Genomic DNA, 16,554 nt, shown 5'->3' with positions numbered 1-16,554 from the left:
AAATACCCATGCATGCTAGGAGTAATCATCAATGAAAGTCACAAAGTAAAGGTAATTGCCCAAGGACGTAGTTTGCTTGGGCCCACAAACTGCAACCTACATGTGGCCCTAACTGAACCATCCTTTGGAAACTTAGAACGCTGCATTTTACCCAGAATACAGCCTTCACAAACATGTTTCACAGGTGCTCAAGAGGTAGAAAATAAGCAACCATATCATATTTTTCCAAACTCAGCAAACTGACAAAATTCAGATGACCAAAACGTGCATGCCAAAGTTTTGCATCTGAAATATCCCTTGAATTTGCAACTGCATTTGCAAAATTTTGTCCACACTTGTCATACAAAGTGAGCTTATACAACCCACGGCACAAAAGGCCAGATGCAACAATTTCATCACCAAAACTGAGATCATGAACTGTACATCTGTCATCCACAAATTTGACTACAAGTCCAAGTCTAGCAAGTGCAGATACAGACAAGAGATTCTTCTTGATCCCAGGTACATACAGTGCATCAACAAGTGTGAAGGAATTGCCATTTGCAGCAATAAGCACAATCTTTCCAACTTCCTGAACTGGATAAGAGGCATTGTTGCACAAGTGACTGAATTCCCATGAGGGACAGACTCGAGAGAGGTGAACAATTCACGATGTGAGGTAATGTGCTTTGTAGCACCTCTATCGAAATACAACTCATGTGAATCTATAGCAACTGACATGCATGCATCATGGACAATAGGATTGTAAGTGTACTCTGCACTAAAAGCCCATTCTGCATCAACATCAGCATTACAATCTCCTTTCACAGAAGACTCAACATTGGCTGCATTTGTAGTGGAACCACCCTCTTTCTTCTTAGCCTCTTTTGCCTTCAACTTAGGACACTTCTTGATCAAGTGATCATTAGCTTTACAATAATGACAACGCATCTCTTTTCGCCCTTATCACCAAAAATGACAACCAAAGTGCTGCCAGTAGAAGCATTGGGAACAAAAGTTTTGCCACTCGCAGCAGAACCATAGAAGTGGCAGCATTGCTGTTACCACCCTTTCTTTAAGAAGCAATAAAATCCTGTTCAATTGCACGCTGTCTAGTCCTGTTTTTTCTGGAAAGTGACTCTTGCAACAACAATGTGCATAATGCATCAAACTTGACAACTTTTTTGATTTCCTTGGGTCATAAGTCTCCAAATACTAGCAAAAGTCTGGTAACGCATCAAGAACAGTCTGCACAAGGGAACTGCCTCAAATGACTTCACCTGCAAAAATAAGTTGCTCATTGATATCCTTGACACCAGCAAGAAAAGTGTCCATATCATCTTCCTCATGCATAATCTTCCACTCCAACTCTTTACACAGCAAAGAAATTTTAGCCTCATTGTGGCTTGCAAAAAGACCTACTAGAATATCCCAAGCTTGTTTTGCAGATTTTGTTGAACGAATGTGAGGAACAATGGTGCGCTTCATAGACAACACAATCAATGCATGAGCCTGCACATCCTTTACATCCCAACGAGCTTGTTTTGCCGTAGGCAAAACAACTCTAATAGCAGCAATCCTTGCAGCAAGACCTGCAACATTCTCAACATCGCCTACATCCTCAGAACCAGGACGTACATCAATGCCCTGCACAATATTCCAAACGTCCTTTGATACAATAATGTGTTGCATCATATAAGCCCACATAGGGTGATTGTCCCCATCCAATCTGCTCTCAGCAAAACAAACATCTTGAACACATCTGTGTTGTTGTCAGCCATGATAAATGTTGCAACTGATGTGAAAACTACCCCAAAAGAGGAGAAACAGAGTGGGAACAACACGTGCTATATAGCGCAAACCGTAGAAGACTATAAGGCACCTGTTATGCAGAAAATGGCACTGACAAAAATTTTGCACAAAATGACAAAATTGCCTGTGCAGACCTGCTTGTAGTGGAAACGTAGGCCGAAATGAGCCCAAATAAAAAATCTGAGCAGATTGAGCTCTGCGAGCTCACCCGAAATATTTTTCGACCTACGAACGCTCGCCAAACCTCTCCAAAACCGAAGAGAGTGAATAGGCGTGTGTTGGCGCAGTTGCCAACTAAGCGTAGGAGGACGCAACCTGCTCTGATACCAATTGTTTGAATTAGGGTTGCAGAGAAACACACACAGCTTGGAGAAGACAAAGGAAGCTCAAGGCACACAATAGAGAGTGTGGTACTTAGTGTGCAATGGAAAGATAGATAGCCCTAGAGTGATGGGCGTATATACAATGCACGGGGGGAAAAACCTCCTAAAGAGGGAAAAAATGCCCCGACGGTCCTAGTGTGTTCACACATATCACTACCACATGTATATGATAACAACAATTGTGATATTTTCAATGAAAAGATATCACTAGGATAACCAAAGTGAGAAAACAGTATCCACCAAACCAGCTCAAGTGGGAACGGCTACTGTAGCACCACTTTCAGCCATAGAAGACATGCTCAAAAGGATGAATGACATGATGAATAACATACAAAAAGCACCTATGAGGGGACCAGGGCAAGGGATACCTCAACAAGGACAACCAATTAGAGCGCATAAATGGTGTGTAATCGAGGGGGAATGGACTAACCATGAGACCAATGAGTGCTACTACCGACCAAAGTATAATGGGAATGTTCAGTACGTGCCCATGAGGCCACAAGGACAACCCATGTACAGATATCAACCTAACATGGCACCAACTCAAAGACCATCGATGGGTATGGAAAGACCTCAACCCGTGTTGGGTCAACAACCTCCGTATCCAGGACATAATGCAGTTCTTGTAAAGTACATGCATTCAGAAGGAGTCATAGATGAATAAGCACTAGTGCCTGTTACACCCTATGCTGAGCCTAGTCCAACTATAGTAATGGTAGAAGGAAATTGGTATAATTCACATCCACCACCAATGGAAGAACCTGTGATTTATGCTCCACTAGAGCTTGCACCAATGTATTATGTGGCTAATCAAGGTTTTAGGCCTCCTATGGTAAGACCCATAATTAAACCAAGGACGAGAAATTGTCATAACTGTGGTGTAGATGATCATTGGAAAAATGAATGCCCAGAGCCTGACAAGAATCTCAAGACAATTGAAGCTTATTGCATATAATGTTGCAAAAAGAGAGGACACTTCTCGAAAGATTGTCCTAAAAATCCTTTAAACAAGGGTAAAACAATAGTAAACGTAGTCCAAGTGATACCTAGTAGCTCATCTGAGAGTGAACCGATTGTTCCAATCAAGGTAATCACTAGAGCCCAGGCTAAGAAAAAGAAACATAACTCCTCTGACGACTCAGAGAATACAAAAATTGCCTCTCAAAACACTAAAAGAAGTAGGAGCAAAAGGTATGAGATGAGAACACAGAAACAACGGTCTAAAATCAAGCAAAAAGCAAAACAAATACTCCAGGAAAAGGTGAAAGAAACTGGAAGCAAAATCAAGGAAACAACCGTGAAATATGGAGGATCAATTTTGGTTGATAAAATTTTGAGTTTATTTATGCAGCCTTGGAAGCCTACCAAGCAGAATTTAAAGCAAGACAAAACATGGAAAACAAATGGAAAAACTATCCTTCTCCAGACATGGAAGCAACTAAGCTTGAAACTTATCAAAATTTGGTAAGAATCACACAGGAAATGCTGGAAAAACAAAAACCCAAGCTTGAAAGTATGGCAAAACCTGAGAAGCTTGTCGGAAGAGACAATCAAGAAAAATCCGAAGTGCCACATGGTAGAACCCCACCTTGAAACAAAAGAGCCAAAACTAATAGTGCTAGACAGCGAAGCTGTCTTAGACGCAATTCCATTCGTAGAGGAAGACTGGCCAAGACACTTATGGAAAAAAGTTAAAGAGATCAATGATGGGAGCCTAACTCTAAAGTCAGCTCCTATAGAGGAATTATGGTTAGACAACCTACCCCCTGATATGGACTTGGATATACAATCCTTGTATGGGGATTGCAGATTTGAAGCTTCAGGAATGTCTAAACCATTGACCTTGAATACATTACCCTCTTACTTGGGAGATAACAAAGATGAATCCATAGTGTGTAAGACCACTCAAGTAAAAAGAGCGAAACAAACCCTAGAAGTAAACAACATTCATTCAATCATGTCTACACCCATTCAATGCACTCTTACTCTGGGAGAATTGTTAAAATTTAGACCATATTTATGGAATGATCTATAGAAAACTCTAGAGACGGTGGGAATAATGAGTCTAATCGCAAAAAATTTGGGAAAACCGAAACACAAAATGGATAACAAAGAGATTAGATATATTCCAATGAACAAAACCGGAGAATACTACGAAGGGGAAGAAGGAAACACCACCCTTCCAGTGAAATATAATGACATAGAAACCATGGCAATACTAGATAGTGGGGCAAGCATAGCCATAGCCACAAAAGCAGTATAGAATCCTGCGGACATCCAGCAATTGGACAAACTCGAATGAAATTGCAATTGGCCAATGGACACATTGAAAGACCCTTATCTACTCTTCAAGGAGTAGAAATGTATTTCTATCGGTCTACCATGAAAAGTAAACATACAAGAATATATTTCAAACTGCATGGTATACCAAAAATTGAAATTTAATCGAGGGAAGCAACTTGTATTCTTTCAGTCGACAGGCTTAGCAAGAAAACACTCTATGCCTGTCAAAAAGACTATTAAGGCACATCAAACGGCAACCCTCTTTAGATCTCAAATTTTCAAATATCATGGCTTGCCAACATCCATAGTGTCGGACAAAGATCCTAGAATGACCAGTAATTTTTAGAAGGGTCTTTTTGAGAATCTAGGAAGTAGATTAAATTTCTCTTTTGGCCTATCATCCACAAACGGATGACCAAAGTGAAATAACTAATCTAATGATTCTTGAATCTACTAAAAGCATATGTCATGGAAGTAGATCAATGTTCTCAATGAGACAAGTCTATACTCTTATAGAGTATGCGTACAATGACATTGTACATACTTCTATGGGGAAAGCACCTTTCGAGGTTAAAGAGGGAAGATCTTAAAGTACATGGGAAGACCTTCGTTGCTGCTGATGTGATAATGTAGCTGAGACTCGCAAGTATCTTTTCCAAATATTAAAGAGGTTATACCCATCTCAAAGAAAGGCAAAAAATGGATGTTGCTAATAAGCACAAAAGAGTCTTAGCCTTTAAGAAAAATGATTGGGTCTTGCTAAAGTTTCTCAAGGCTCATCTAAAGCATACTACGGGCAAGAATACCACGAGTCACAAAGAGTATTATGCTAAACTAGCAAAAAGATACTATGGTCATTTCTTTTAAAAATTATTAAGCCAATCAGTGAGATGGCTTATTAGTTAAAGTTTCCCAACCATTGGATCATTCACAATGCTAACCATGTGATCCTACTCAAGCCTTAAAAGAAGAGCCACAAAAAGAACCAATAATGGAGGACTCGCTAGAAATCAAAGATCAAGAAGAGTTTTGCATCCCAAATCCATTCTTCGACACAAAGACAAGTTACTAAGAAACGATAACGTTATCCAATGATATCTTGTTAAGTTTAAGAATTATCCTTTTAAAGATGCGAGATGGATGTAAGGAACCTAGCTTAAGGATAATATGAACCTTGTCAATGCTTACAATGCTATACTAGAGTAAGCAAATGAAAATTCTTTTTAAATGAACAATGTTTTTGTCATATGAAAGTCATTCTTTTTCTTTTATTTTGCACAAAATTTAAGAAGTATGCATGCTTAGGATCATGTTTGTGGTGACGATGTCTCCCAAACACCAAGTAGAACTTGTCACTCTACTTTGGAAGTATGATATGGACTAAAGAGTAGACATGCTTGCGGCAACTAAGTCTCCTGAGCACCAAATGGATTAGTCATCAATTTTGTAATGATGTCGTAGGGTAAAAGAGGATACTATACCCACTAAGAAACATGGACTAATGACTAAGATTTATCTTCTCTACCTCAAAGTCGAGGACAACTATGATTTCAAGAGAGAGGTAATGTCATAAAATATAATATCTAAATTTACCAAATGATTTTCTCATATTAAACTCATTATTTAATATGAGAAGAAGGGGAAAAAGAGTTAGGATATAGATGTTTGCTTCTATACCTATCACAACATAAGGGACCAAAAGGAGAAATGGTTGCATCTCAATAGGGGTCCAAAAGGAGACAGTCTACCAAAGAGCAATGTGCAATAAGTGCTTCTAGATTTACCTCAGCAAGGACCAAGAGGAGAGATGGTTACATCTCAATAGGGGTCCAAAATCAGGTAGTATATCAAAGAGCAACGTGCATCTAATGGAGCTTAAAAGACCTTAGGGTTACCTTCATTAAAGACCTCCAAAAGTTAGTGTTAAAAAGTCCTTTGACCTTAGGCAAGCTAGGGCTAACCTTGAGGTGGGAATCCTACCCAAACATGAGGTGCTTCTTGGCTTGCTAACTAAAGTGCTTAAAGTGTTTGTGGGAACCTTGATCAAGCTTGAGGTGATTCTCATGCTTAAATGACTAAGGTTTTTGAAGTGTTCAATTTAAGGATAAACTCTCAAGAGCCATAAATGGTTTTCCATGCTTAATTGACTAAGTGCTTGAAGTGTTCAATTCAAACAAAATGACTTGAGAAGCATAAAAGATACATGTAAAAATCCTCCACATGTGGCCCTCATGATGTACTTGTATCCTATTGGATAGACTTTAAAGGGGTCCAATGAAAAATTAGATGCCTAAAAATAAATAATTTAGTTCTTTCTCTCAAAGAGAGAGAGAGAGAGAGAGAGAGAGAGAGAGAGAGGTGGCCAAAGCTTGATAGGGGGGGGGGGGGGGGGGGGGTACACTCTCCCACACACACACACACACACACACACTCTCCCACTCTCTCTCTCTCTCTCTCTCTCTCTCTCTCTCTCATTATGTGAAGTGCAAAGTGCAAGCTCCATCTCTTTCTCCAAGCTTGTTGAGAAGTTGAGAGCCTGCGCCAACAATCTTGACTATGGAATGCAAATCCAACCAAGATCCATGCTTCAATGCTTAAGCTTGCCATCTTCTTCATCTTCATTACTATGCTATTATGCTATGCTAATCAAGAAGAGTGATGATAAGTGAGGAACTATTTCTTTCTCCTATGGATGATTCTTTTTCCTCTTCCCTACCCTCCCGCTAGCTCTGTCTCCACCTTCAAAGTGTTTGAGGCCTTGGGACTGAGGCTTGGGATAGTTAATGCTTTTTGCAAAGTTTATGTTATGTTCATGATGCATGAAGCTTTCCATCTTCATAGCATCACCAAGGTCACAAGGAACACAAAGATTGTATTGTACCAAGTCTCTCTTGATGGGAGAATCTATAATACAAATGGCTTTTGGAGGGGGGCTCCAAGTAAATCCGGTCCTCAACTATTGTCATGTTCGCTAATACTCTCTCTCTTGTAAAACTATTGTAATGCCAAGTTAATTAAGTACTATGTTTATGTTACTACCATTCATTAAGTTCACCCTCTATGTTCTCAAAGTGATCTCACAAAAATGCTCACTCTAATTCTCTTAATTCCTCTATTCTCAAAATTCATAAGCCATTCCCATTACAAAACACATCTACTGCCTGGGATTATCCTTTATCCACCATTGGACATGCCTAATACATTGTAACCTCCATCACCTTTGGCAGCACGAACGCGTCCTCCTTGGTACCGCACTCAATTCTTGAATCACCAAGACCTTTTGCTACAACTAGCTGCTCTTCAAGGTCAAGAAACGTACTTGGTCATCATTTTCAATTGCTCACACCTCAATCTCTCCTTCTACCGCTGCATCATGCTCTGCCAAGGTAGAGATAAATTTTCCCCACACTGCATCCTCATGGTCATCATCCATAGGTAAGGCCACTTCATTCCTTGCGACAGGAATCCATACTGTCTCTATCTGCATACCTCCATTGGTGGGCATAGACTCCTCCACTTGGTCTCCATTAAGCACAATGGCTTGCTTTGTTCTCTGCTCTTCTTGATCATTGGCTATCACCATATCATCAAACACATAATAAGGCAGCTTTACCTTTACCAGCTCAGGTTCATCGGACTCTGTTTCTTTGCTATAGTATGTGGACTCATCTTCTCTATCCTCCTTGCTTGTCTCCCAGCAACTCGAGCTTGTGTCTTCTTCATCACCGACATCATATATCGACTCTATATCTACATCTTCACCTGCTTGCTGCTCCACAAATACTTGACCTTCATCTAGGATTTGCTCACTTTATTCATCCACTTTTGAACCCTTGATATCTGGGTGGTGATAACATGAAAAGATGGTGCAAAAAGTAGTGTCCTTAACACTTCTTTGTGAGGCATTTATGGATGGTGATTTAGCACACTTTTGAAGATATTCTTGTGAGACTATGCTTTATGTTTATTTTTTTGAAACGTCGGATCCAACCACTTTAATGATTTCTTAAAATGTATGTCCGTCTACCTTTCATGCGTGCTGCTATAGCTGAGTCTCTCTCTCTCTCTCTCTCTCTCTCTCTCTCTCTCTCTCCCTCTCTCTCTCTACTTGCATGATGTTCAACAATCTACCCTCATCTATCCTTCTCTTGAAGCAAGCTAGCATGGCTTGCACATCCATCTGCCTCAATGACGTCTACGTCTTGGCTTGATGTGAATGCACTCAAAAATTGAAACCAACATGCTCCAACCTTCAAAAGGGCAAGGCTCTTGTCTACTTTGCCCCACGTTAGTGTGGCTCAAATATGGCAGTTGGAAATTTAACAATAGCAACCTTCTCACTACACTAAAGGTGGATGGCTACCCGTGGATGGAAGCATTAGCAGGTTGGGAGAGGAAAAGCAATGGTTTTGTGTGGGTGAGAGTACCTTGGAAGAGGGGGTTGTGTTGCACCGGTAGCATTGGAAGATTCTTCAACTTGGATTGCAGCCCACGTCCATGGAAGCAGCAATTGGACACCGATAACATCCTCCAAATAATTGCCACATTATCGGGTAGCCAATAATTGCAGACAATGGTTTTGGTTACCATTATCAAGCTTCAAATTGAATGGAGTGGTCTCACTCATCTCAGGATCATGTCGAGGACAATCCAAGAAATGATGGGATCTCCCCTCATGGCCGCACTAATTACTCAACCACCACGATTTGCCAAGAAGCCACACATAGGATGCGACTGTATTGGGCCATGATGAAACAAGAGAGTCATCAAACAAAAAGAGAACGGAATGCATCATGCTTGTCAACAACTAAAGATATGAGTACAATTTTCAAAACAATGGTGCTTTGCTGGCAAGAAGCTACAAAAGGCATAAATTGCAAAGCTAAGAAATCCACCTCTTGATGCTTCTAGAGAAGCTAGATTTTTGACGACTGCATTGTGGATTAGAGAAGTCTATACTCTCCAACATACAAGGCACAATCACCAAAGTCAAAGCTTCCTTGTCTAAGGAGGAGCTGAAGCTAAGAGGAGCTTTATGCATGATGTTGGTGAATATCAAAGGGGATCCATTAAGGTCTATAAGAAATTTGGAGATGGCAAGGCTCAAAGGGTGGTTGCATTGAGAAAATTTTACAGCAGCTAATTCACAATTACAGCAGACTGAAGCAGGAGCATTTCCATTGCAATTATGCCAATGTCAACAGCCTCAAAGTCATTGCATCACGCAGGAGATAAGAGACATTGTGTTTTCTTTTTGGCAAACAGAGATGCGAATGTCCCTAAACAAAAAGGACGTTGAAAGCGTATGGGACAAAAATGTTACCATATACATGTGGTAGTGATGTGTGTGAACACACTAGGACCACCGGGGCATTTTTTTCCTCTTTAGGAGGTTTTTTCCCCCGTGCATTGTATATACGCCCATCACTCTAGGGCTATCTATCTTTCCATTGCACACTAAGTAACACACTCTCTATTGTGTTCCTTGAGCTTCCTTTGTCTTCTCCAAGCTGTGTGCGTTTCTTTGCAACCCTAACTGCAACAATTAGTATCAGAGCAGGTTGCGTCCTCTCGGGCTCAGTCACCAGTAGCTCCACCACACGCCTTATAGTCTTCTACAGTTTGTGCTATATAGCACGTGTTGTTCCCGCTTTGTTTCTCCTCTTTTTGGGCAATTTTCACTTCATGTACAACATTTACCATGGCTGACAACAACACAAATGTGTTCAAGATGTTTGCTGTGCTGAGGACAGATTGGATGGGGACAATTACCCTATGTGGGCTTACATGATGCAACATGTTCTTGTGTCAAAGGGCGTCTGGAATATTACGAAGGGATTGATTTACTCCTGGTTCTAAGGATGCAGGCGATGTTGAGGATGTTGCAGGTCTTGCTGCAAGAATTGCTGCTATTAGAGTTGTTTTGCCTACGGCAGAACAATCTCTTTGGGATGTAAAGGATGCACAGGCTCATGCATTGATTGCATTGTCTGTGAAGCGCACCATTGTTCCTCACATTCTTTCAGCAAAATCTGCAAAACAGGTTTGGGATATTTTGGCTGGTCTTTATCAACTCGCAATGAGGCTAAAATTGCTTTGCTGCATAAAGAGCTAGAGTCAAAGATTATGCATGAGAAAGATGAGATGGACACTTTCCTTGGTAGTGTCAAGGATATCAATGAGTAGCTTATTTTTGCAGGTGAAGTCATTTTAGACAGTTTCCTTGTGCGGACTGTTCTTGATGCCTTACCAGATTCTTACCAAACTTTTGCTAGTACTTGGAGACTTATGACCCAAGGAAATCCTGAAGTTGTCAAGTTGATGCATTATGCACATTTCTGTTGAGAGTCACTTTCCAAAAAAAAAAGGACTAGATAGCGTGCAGTTGAACAGGCTTTTATTGCTTCTCAAAGAAAGGCTGGTAATAGCAATGCAGCCACTTCTTATGGTTCTGCTACGAGTGGCAAAAATTTTGTTCCTAATGCTTCTGCTGGTAGCAAATAGTCTGGAAATTTTGGTGATAAGAGAAAAAAGAAGATGCGTTGCCATTATTGTAAAGCTAATGATCACTTGATCAAGCAGTGTCCTAAATTGAAGGCCAAAGAAAGAGGTTGGTTCCACTGCAAATGCTGGTTCCACTACAAATGCAGCCATTGTTGAGTCTTCTGTGAAAGGAGACTGTGATGCTGATGTTGATGCAAAATGGCTTTTAGTGCAAAGTGCACTTACAATCCTGCTGTCCATGATGCATGCATGTTAGTTGTTGTTTTCACATGTGTGATATTTTGACAGTGATGCTACAAAGCACATTACCTCACATTGTGAATTGTTCACCTCTCTCGAGTCTGTCCCCCATGGGAATTCCGTCACTTGTGCCAACAATGCCTCTTATCCGGTTCAGGGAGCTCGAAAGATTGTGCTTACTGCTGCAAATGGCAATTCTTTCACACTTGTTGATGCACTTTATGTACCTGGGATCAAGAAGAATCTGTTGTCTGTATCTGCACTTGCTAGACTTGGACTTGTAGTCAAATTTGTGGATGATAGATGTATAGTTCATGATCTCAATTTTGGTGATAAATTGTTGCATCTGGATTTTTGTGCCGTGGGCTGTATAAGCTCACTTAAATGACAAGTGTGGACAAAATTTTGCAAATGTAGTTGCAAATTCAAGGGCTATTTCATATAAAAAAACTTTGGCATGCACGTTTGGTCATTTAATTTTGCCAGTTCGCTGTGTTTGCAGAAATCTGATATGGTTGCTTCTTTGTTGCCTCTTGAAGCACCTGTCAAACATGTTTGTGAAGGCTGTATTTTTGGGTTAGATGCAACGTTCAAAGTTTCCAAAGGATGGTTCAGTTAGGGCCACATGCAGGTTGTAGCTTGTGCATAGTGATGTTTGTGGACCCATGCAAACTCCGTCCTTGGGCAATTACCTTTACTTTGAGACTTTCATTGATGATTACTCTAAGCATACATGGGTATTTCCGCTCACAGAGAAGTCCGAAGTTTTTATGTGCTTCAAACAATTTTTGGCTATGGATGAAAATGTATCGAAATGTACTATGGACACCCTTTGTTCCGATTGAGGAGGGGAGTATACGTCTCATGAATTTAATGCATTTCTGGCTAGTCGTGGGATAAAACACCAATGTACAGTGCCTTATACACCTCAACAAAATGGTGTTATTGAGAGGAAAAACAAATTACTTACAGAAATGGCACGACGTATGGTCAAAAGTCAAGCTTTGCCGCATTCTTTTTGGCTTGAGGCCATCATCTGTGCCACTTATGTACTAAACAGATGTCCTACAAAAGCTTTGCAGTCTATTACTCCATATGAAGCATGGCATGATAGAAAGCCTTCTATTGAGCACATGCATGTTTTTGGTTGTTTGGCATATGCTTTGGTGCCACAATCACAGCGCAGAAATTGTTGGTTATAGTGCTGAAAGAAAAGGTTATAGGTTGTATCATCCACAAACAAAGTGTATTCTAGTTTCACGGGATGTAGTGTTTGTTGAAGATTTTGTTCAGCCCTTGCTATCATGTACGGCACTTTGTTTCCTCTTTCCAGTGGTGGAAATACAAATGTAAATTCCAATGAGGTAAATGTAAAGCCTATGGGGATTTCCGAAAATATTATAGATCAACCTATTACTGATGCAGATGTACATGATGTACTTGATGAGGAAAGGGTTGAAAATGAGCAGGCTAGAGGTATGCCAAAATGGCTGGTGCATACATTGCGTGACAGTAGATTGGATGCACCTTTGTCTAGTCATACTCGTTCACGCTCTTGCCATGCATCTTATGCATCAGATTGTTATGCTTTGGTTGTGTCTAGCTTACATGATGTTGAGGAACCTCTATCTTTTGATGAAGCACAAAATTCAAAAATTGGATGGTTGCCATGCAATCATAATATGATGCACTATAGAAAATGACACATGAATTTATGTGATTTTCCTCCTGGCATAAAGGCCATTGGTATGAAGTGGGTTTATAAGTTGAAACGCAAGCCGGATGGTGAGATCAATCGCCATAAGGCTCAACTTGTTGCAAAGGGTTATGCACCGCAAAAAGGCATAGATTATGAAAAGACTTTTGCTCCCACTTGTTGTATGACTACTGTGCATTTTCTATGTGCATTGGCACCTCATTTTGGTTGGGATGTACATCAAATAGACATTGTTACTGATTTCTTGAATGGTGACATATTTGAGGAAGCTTATGTGACGTAGTCTCGTGGTTTTGTCAAGAAAGGACAAGAGGACAAAGTGTGCAGATGTAAGAAGACTTTTCTTTTGCTTGGTATGAGAAAGCTAACACTCATTTGGTCAAACAAGGCTTTTGTAACAGTCCAACGGAAAGCACATTGTATGTAAAGTGTGAGGGTGATGTACTTCTCATTGTGGTTCTTTATGTCGATGATTCGCTGATCACTGGAGAAAATGAGAGACATATTGTTGAATTTAAGACTGATTTGAATGCTACTTTCAAGATGAAATATTTGGGGCTGTTGCATCATTACTTGGGTTTACAGTTTAAGCAGTGTGATGGTGGTATTTCCTATGTCAGAAAAGTTACATAGAGACATTACTATGTAAGTTTGGACTTGAGGATTGCAAGTCTATTGCCACTCCCATGGAAACAGGTTTGAAGTTGAGTCTACATGATGCTGGTGATCCTGTTGATGTCACTCTTTACCAAACTGCTGTTGGCTGCCTCATTTAAGTATACAACACAAGGCCGGGTATTCAGTTTGCAGTCTCATAGGTCAGCAGATATATGCATAGCCCAGGGTCTAAGCATTGGTAGGCTGTCAAGAGGATTTTTTGCTACCTTAGTGGCACTTTACACCTTGGATTTTTTTATCCCATTTGGGGATCATTGCTGCCAGACTTACATGCTTTTTCGGACTCAGATTGGGCTGGTTTTTTTGACACAAGAGTGTTCACAATTGGTTTTTGTTTCATGCTTGGCAGTTCATGTATATCATGGTTGAGCAAGAAGCAACCTACTATGGCCACTTCTAGTAGTGAGGCTGAGTACAGGGAAGTCTTCACATCTACGGTTGAGTGTGTATGGCTCAGACGCCTTATGGTTGATTTGGGTGTTGGACAGGACACTGCCAACACTATCTACACTGACAATCAGAGCGCATTGGCAGTTGCAAGGAACCCAGTTTTTCATGCTGGTACAAAGCACGTTGAGGTGCATTACCACTATTTCAAGGAGAGGCTCTCAGCAGGAGAGATTAGCTTGGCTTATGTGCCAACACAGGACAACCTTGCATATCTTCTCACAAAGGCTTTGTCTTGTGAGAAGCTTGAACCTTTCCACAAAGCTTTGGGCTTACTCCCCTTTTTGGACTGATCATGTCCTCAGGGCATGGCACTTCCCTTTACTCATGTGCTAGCTCTCGTTCACCGCATCACTCCAGGGGGATTTGTTACCATATACATGTGGTAGTGATTTGTGTAAACACACTAGGACTGCTGGGGCATTTTTTCCCTCTTTAGGAGGTTTTTTCCCCCCATGCATTATATATACGCCCATCACTCTAGGGCTATATATCTTTCCATTGCACACTAAGTCACACACTCTCTATTGTGTGCCAAGCTTCCTTCGTCTTCTCCAAGCTGTGTGCGTTTCCTTGCAACCCTAGTTCCAACAAAAAATCTTACATAAAGCATCTAATACATTTTCTTGATGAGTCCCAAGTATGCTTGAAAAGTGCTTGAATTATTTTGTTCTCTTGCATGCTCTAGTATAGGTACCATGTGTATAGGTAGTAACTGCATTTAGGTAGTATTACATCATGTATAATGTTGTTTGTGAAGCCCCAGAGGTGTGTACGCTCCAAACGCAATCTTTTGGTACTCTTGGAGCACCAATATAAACTCAAATATATTTTACTATCACCATAGCAAGCACCATAGATATAGTATATACAAACTCTTCAACCACCAATATATACACATGGATCTCCTAAAATACTTAGAACCATGAAGAATACCTTCATCCTGGGTAGAAGCTAGCATGAGGTCAAAAAAGTACCTCAAGTATACATAAAGGCAAAAAAAAGTGCATTGGGCCAAAGTGCATAGACTAGGTAGGTACTTCAACACTACCAATTTTGCTACATGTACCTTGTAAAAATATATTACTTTGAAGATTACCTAGAGTACCTACATGTAAATGCTAGTAATACTACCATTTCAAAGGATTTGGTGGTCAAAAGCACCAATGTAAACTCATAAGTTCTATTAGGGTCCTCCTAGACAACGAATGTACATTTAATGGTAGTTTAAAACCACCATTGTAAACTCATAGGTCCTTTACAACTATGACAGTACATACCAATAGGCTCTCTTGGGCTACTTGGAAGCTTCAAAAGTACCTTGAGATTAGGTAGAAGCTAGCATGCGACCACCAGCATGTACTTTCAAAATACAAACTCTAGGTATATAGGTACTTTAAATGTACTCTCTGAGGTACTTATTAAATTATCATTTTCAAGGACTTAGGTACTTTGCAAAAACTATTGCTTCATGAAGTACCATTTACAGTGGCTTAGGTACTTTAGTACCTAACAAAAGGTTTAAAAAGTACCATGTTAGGTAGCATGTTCAAGTTGCAATGAATTTAACCTTCTCTTCACGTCCTCAAAGTTTTGATAAGATTTTCTTTTCACTGACAGGTGGAATTTTATAGGAGATTCCAAATGCAATATTCACACATCAAGATCTCTCTCAGATGTTTTGAGGGATTGAAACCTTGGTTTCTTTGCAAGTTGAAGGATAGGTACAGTTGTTGTTGCATTGCTCACATATAAATGATATACCTCAAGGATGCATTCAACCAAATTAGACAAAGCAAGACAGAAGTGCACAATGAAGGGTGTGGCTGCAAGTGTCAAGTATGCTTCATAGAAGAGGATCTAGGAAAGTGTGGAGCTACTGCATACACGCACCACAATAGCATCAAACAAATTGGTTGAGATAAAAGTCCAAAGCCGGATGAGTCTACATTTCATAAGCTCTCTTGCTTGAAGGGAGACTGTGATCAATGTGGATCGCAGCGGTTAGTGATCTGTTCAAAAGAAGAATCTGAAAATGCATTCCAGATTTTAGTAAAGGTGTTTGAAGATATTGCATCAACCCATCAAGAGGGCAAGAAGCGCAAGGATCTACTGGTCAAGAAAATGGGATGTACAGATTTTACATCCTTCCTTAAAAAGCATCTAACCACCTACATCAGACACAATTTTGCCAGGTGGCAATCTCAGGAATTCAAAGGCTACATTCAAAGGTTTCCTAGAGACATGGTAGTCTCTGTTATAGACTTTTCTGAGAATTACTCTTTCAAGGACCAAAATGAAATCCAATCAATTCATTGGTACTCTTCACAAGTCACAAGCTTGGTGCACATCACCTATGTTCAAGACGTGGCTAACATGGTGTTGAAGTATATACAGTTTTACATCTCTGATGACAAAGAGCATGAAACATTGTTTGTGCAGCATTGCATGCAGTTGCATAGTGTGTGGCTACAAGATCAAGGATTCAACTCCTTGAAGTGGCATTGGGTC

This window comes from Adiantum capillus-veneris, chromosome 20 (genome assembly GCF_014529385.1).
Source record: "Adiantum capillus-veneris isolate H3 chromosome 20, ASM1452938v2, whole genome shotgun sequence".
Classification (NCBI taxonomy): Eukaryota; Viridiplantae; Streptophyta; class Polypodiopsida; order Polypodiales; family Pteridaceae; genus Adiantum; species Adiantum capillus-veneris.
The sequence above is the reverse complement of the archived record's forward strand: the minus strand, read 5'-3'. Positions refer to the sequence as shown.